Here is a 6316-nt window from a genome sequence, read left to right on the forward strand (position 1 = left end):
TAAAACCATTATTAGTCTGATCATTCTTTGACTTTTATACACTCTGATCACAAGACATATGAAAAGTTCTAGCCAACATGAAGAATAAAAAGTACCGATTTTCTTTGCTTAGAACCACGATGGCCGCCGTTGCTGGGCGACGTGACATCAGACTATCGAATCCAATTGAAACCTGCGTCAGGTCCGCATAAAATTTCAATTTAAGAACGATCTAAGGATTTTAATATGAAAATTAAAAAAGATCTTGTTATTTAGCATCTTTCAAAATATCAAAGTGAAAAAAAGTTGACCTAAACAGGAGCTGATAAAATTAATATCTTTGTTTTGTCTTGTTTGTTCTGGGTTTTTTTTTAATTTATTTATTTTTTTATTTTATTTTATTTTATTTTTTTTTGGTATTTTAAAATTATTTTCCAGAGAATTCTTTTGCGAAAATATTCTTTTTATAAAGATACCATCTGAGTGCAAATCGACTCTCTTCAACACCCGTCTCCCCTTTTGTAAAATAAAAGAAGAAAAATTGTGAAATTGTGGAATAATGATAATATTAGCTTTGATACATAAAATGCATGTTTTAAAACTTTTTTTCAATCGAGTGTTACTGTTGTAGTATGTAATATTTCAATATGACCAGTAATGGGCGTTTTCTTACTCGTTGGTTGAATGATTCATTGATGATATTGTTATTGGTAAATCACATTTTATTATTCAAAGACATGTAAAAGATACAATTCTAAATTAAGCCTCTAGCAATGTTATGTCATGTAACGCTGTGGGTTTGTTGCTTTTTTCTTTTTTTTAAATTGTTTTTGGTAGTGTTTGTTGAGTTGTTTTTTAAATAACTTATAACAGAAAAAAGGTGTGACTTATCCGAAGGTGTGAAAATATTTCATATTTATGACTTCTGGTAATAAACAATGCATATTGTGTCGGTCGTTGACATGTAACTCCAGCAGACGGCAACACGTAATGTGGCGTAATAACTGCAATCCACGCCTTGTGGGTAATGAAAACACTGCCAAGTCTTAATGGTAGATGGATTATGACTTATGTCAACATGGACTCCCGGTCTGGGAGCGACAGCAAAAATCCCCTCGGGGAAACTCGGATAGTTATATAATCGCCTATCGTAAACAACTTCATAAGTATGGAAAAATTGTTTTGAAAATTCAGCTGGTGCCGTTTTCAACCACAATATCGAAATTACTTGGTCTTCAGTAATATAGGTTTCTGAAATACTTGATCAAGATAAGTAAACAATATATATATATATATATATATATATATATATATATATATATATGATACATAAATAGTCTTCAGTAATATAGGTTCCGGGAGTATTTGATCAAATTAAGTACATACTATTTATTGTACACACATAGAAAGCCAAGTACTCTCTAGTATAAATTTTATTGTTCTGTTGGTGAAAGTGGTAAGTGTGGATATCAAATAAGAGTCAAACAGAATCTCGTCTCTAAAGGGTTATGCAATTTGTAATACGCCCATCCCCACCAATCAAAAAGTTAGCAAATATTTGTGGATTACAAATTTACACATATTATACCTGTATATATTCTGTCCTTCTTTCTTTTAGATGTTATTTCCTTTCAATGAAAGGATGTCCCAGATATGAGTATAAAGTAAGAACAGTAGTGGCTCTTGAACCATTTTAAATGCCTGAAATCTGCAATAGGGGAAATATCGAAAACTCTCTATTTACCATTGGTAATAAAAAATTCAGCAATATTGACAAATACACTTTTATTCTGCATAGAAACACTTATGGCTCAGTGATCAAAAGAAGCAACGTGTCCTGTAATACAATATTTGAATGTCAATGGAAAACGCCCATGTGAAATCCATTTAGAATTTAGGTAAGAATTGGCTAAGCGGCGTGAGCTTGAATCAACTAAACCTCTTGTGTAATAAATTTCAACAAAGGCGATCAAATGTGCTTGACAATGATGGTCATCTTCTTCATACTTCAAGTGGACTCAAAGTTGGTGAACTTTTCTTTCGAGCATGACGTTCCCAATCAGGCGTTGATAGCATCATCACTTGTTAGATTTTTGAAAAACTTCGGCCCGATGATCAAAGGCGATCAATAAATGTGCCTGATAAGCATCTTGCTGGACTGTCACCCTTTTCACACCGATTGAGGACTCCAAAGTTCGTGAACATTCTTTTAGAGCAAGACTTGCCTCATCTAGCTTTGATGGAATCATCACGAGTTAGATTTTTTAAATTTTTCAGCTTTATAAGTCTCAACTGACCATATATTGTAAGCAAGTGTCTTAAAATCTCTTCCAAGATTTTGATGATGAACTTGGACTGCAGATGGGATGTTGTGGGAACCTCGGGCTTGAAGACCAATTTGAATTTTTCCTAGATCATAACCATGATGACGAGACCTGGGGCCATCATCATTTACCATAAAATAAGTATTTGGTGATTTGAAAACGTCCTTATCTATCAACAGCAAAATGTCCAAGGAGCAAAATTCAGCAAGAAAATTGATGGTCGCTTTATTATCGGATGCAAAACCTGTTTTGTTTGTTGTCTCTTTGCAATCCGGTCAGACAACAAATGCGATCAAACACTATAAAACATTAAACAAACGGGGGTGGCTGCTCGGCGAAAGAAATTTGGACGGCTAAGCAAGGGGTTGTTCTTCAACATGGCAATGCCCTCCCCATAAAAATCACACACGACTGCCTCAAAACAAATGGATAAAAGTTTTACCTCATTCTTCCCAAAACCCTCATTTGACCCCCACCGATCATCATCATTTTGGACCTCTTAAGAGTCACTAATCAAGGGGGACATTTCAAAGACGATAATAATAGGTTTCTGAGATTAAGTTTTGACGTCTTTTTAAATAATACTATACGTATTCATCTACCGCTGTAAATGCTGTATAAGTTCATGATCTTTAAAAAAAAAAGATTAAAAAATTTACACCCTTCTCCGTAATATGGCGTCGCCTAGGCATTCATGAAATGAGCTAAGTAGTCGAGTGGGGATGTCCGAAATACGAGGTTCAGGCAATTTCTTGAAAAAGATTATATCCCCCAATTTGCTCTTTATTCCTGTTAACACCAGACGTTTCTTTGATAGATTAAATAACATATTAATTCACTATTATGTAAGTTTCATAAAATTTACAATAAACCTTTAGGAGTTATGACAGTTATGGCCTTACTTATTTAGGGATATGGCCCTTGTAAGATTTTGTATAGCATAAGAACAATAACAACAAACACATTATTATCCTGAGAGTAACATCTATTCAATCTGTCCAAATACATAATATAGGAATCTTTCATTGCAGAACTTGAATATTTTCTTTAACTTCTACAGTGTTTATTTAATATTTAGTATCAGTATATTTGGAGACCACTATGTGTACAGTGCATTAGATTTTACTTATCATTGTTTAAATGGGGAAGATTGTTTTATGTTGGATTGAGGGATTTGTATGACAACAATAATGAGACAAGAACAATGGAGGGTTATTCAGTCTTGTCAATAAATTTTGTACTGACTACGACGTATTATATACCGTTGAAAAACACCAAAAACACATATATGTTCATATTGACCAGAAACTCTTTCTATTTGATAATGTATTTATGGGGATCTCGATACCTCAGTTGGTAGAGCACTCGCTTCACACTCAAAGGGACCAAGATCGATCCTAGGTGAAGTCGAACTTTTTTCTGCCTTTCCCCTCTCTAGTCCACTCAGCAGTGATTGGTCTGTTAGATCAGATAAAGTACTTTGCGATAGACTAGCATCCTATCCAAATGGTAGCAGGCAATTGTCCGTTTCAGAATATAGAAACCGGGATAAACTCCGGCTCCATGAGCCTACTTGCTCTAAAGCACCAATTTTCTATAGTAGTTATAGATTTAATAAATGACTCCCAACTTGTCAAAAAAAGCCGTAAGATCGAGACTGCTTTGAAGCACTGCATTATATGCACCCTTTCAGAGTTCTGTCTTACACGCTTGCATTCTTAACAATAAAATGAATAATTCACTTCAATACAAATACAGCACCGGTAGCTTTCACTCACATGACCAATTTCGCCGACTAATTAGCAAAGCTAATGCTGTATATATATACTGGGACCCCTTAAATGTATTTGTATAGGTCTGCTAGGGTCACTGGTGTTTATCTAGGGTGAACAAACAGAATGGATAAAACATACGGTTAGTATGGCATACCTTTATTGACCATACGCTGTTCCAACACATACAATAATATTGGCGTTAACAGACCTTCAAAACGGTTAGAAGTAACCATTGAATTTGCATATTATGAAATATTATGTAATAGCAGGTTTCTTTCTAAGACAGACGCCTTTCGATACCCCTACCCCCCTACCCCCCCCCCCCCCCCCCCACCCAACAAACAAAAACAATCAAACTTGACTTTTTATATAGTGTAATATCCATTAAACGCACTTAAAACGCTTTTTAAGAGGTCCCAAGCCAACCGCAATACTTAACATTAATTAGGAAGAGACATTACTGCCTGTAAGGCATTTATACAATGTGTTTTTCTTCGATAAATAATTAATCGTCAATCTCCAGATACTCATTTTACACATAAGAGTAGCGAGAGAATTGAGTAAAGAGCCTTAATCAAGGATTCAACTTTGTGCTGACCAGAGGGAGATTCGAACCAAGTACCGACTGATTTAATGGCGAGTGTCATACCACGCGACAACAAAGCCGCAAGATATGTCTATGGTAACCACTAATTATGTATAGGACAAGTTAATATCCAAGTCGCCTTCACTTTCGCCAGATCTAAATTGATACAGCTACTCAAACTATAATGAGATAACAGATTGTCGACGAAAAACATAAAAGTAAGTTAGATATTTACACTTAACAGAAAAATTCAAACCATGACACATTCATATTTGCTTCCATTACAGTCGGGGTTTGGTTTTGGTATAACCTGACTTAATACATTGCTGTTTTTCACCAAGAGAGCAGTAATAGCGATGTCAATCGAAGTTCATGGAACTTTTCATGGTTAAAAAAATGAATAAAGAAAGACTAGGTTTGCACTTATATTCGGAATAACGATAAAAGAAATTACTGTTTAATAAAAGAAATTCATTCCGCCGTAAAAGAGTTAAACGGAGGAGCAAAGTGCACCGGTTTTAAACAATCTTACATAAAAATGGTCGTACAAGATCAGTGGTTACTGGGTATTGGTTTATTGGACCCTGTACAGATTTGCACATATCTGCCTTAATATGATTTTAAAAAAAAAACATTTTAAACATTCTGACCATAAAACTTGTCCTTTAAATATCCATCGATTAAGTTTTAATTGATCGATATTTGATGGACGAGTTCTTGCATTAAGTTTAATCAAATTTGATACAATGTACACATATTATGATATGTGATCACCGCACCAAGTCTAAGATAAAAAATCTTCATAATATACCATATGTTCAATTACATAATTTTTGTAATGTCACAAAAAGATTTTGTCTACCCTAATTTACATTTTAAAAATAATTCCGTATTCTGGTTTCATCTTTTAAATGTTCTTGATAATAAAATGATAGAATAACTTTTTTATAATGTGCAGTGCATGCCGTGAATATTGTGCGCCTAGAGCTAGGTGGTACATTGCATGGTGTAGACCAGACGCTGACAAATTGGATCTAAACTATTTTTTAAATGAATTTCGAAGTGAACATATCTAGCTCGTTTCTAACTTGCAAAAGACAGACGTTTCGTAATTCTGATTATTTTATCTTTAAATTTGGTTGTTTTTATTTTTTTTTAAGATAAAAGAAAAGAATCTTGAACTTTGTTAAGCGCAATAGTCACTACATATATTTATAGCGCTTTTAAAGGGATCCAAAGCCAAAAGCAACACTTAATATGCAGGGCGAGACATGACGCCTGTAAGGTGCTATTGCAATTTTTTTTAGCGACAGAGTTACCGTTGTTACCGCTGTTACCGACCGGGTACTCATTTTGCACATGTGTGCAGTGAGAAAATGCGAGTAATGAACATTTTCGAAGGACTCAATTTTGCGTCTCCAAGGTCAGGACAAGATGCAGGGACCTACCTACCGGTCAGAAGACGAGTGTCATATCACAAAGTCACTTGATAACGGTTAATATCAACACTTTAATGTCCGAATGAATCGTTTTCCCGTTTATATGGAGAGGGAGAGGGAGAGCTCGTAATCGATAATCAGGTGTTTTAGCCCGTCGTCTTAGACTAGTAAATCTAGAATTGGCACCGATATGGACCAGGTGAGAGAGGTACA

Source organism: Berghia stephanieae, chromosome 3 (genome assembly GCF_034508935.2).
Source record: "Berghia stephanieae isolate SIO BIC M18660-M18661 chromosome 3, UCSD_Bste_1.3, whole genome shotgun sequence".
Classification (NCBI taxonomy): Eukaryota; Metazoa; Mollusca; class Gastropoda; order Nudibranchia; family Aeolidiidae; genus Berghia; species Berghia stephanieae.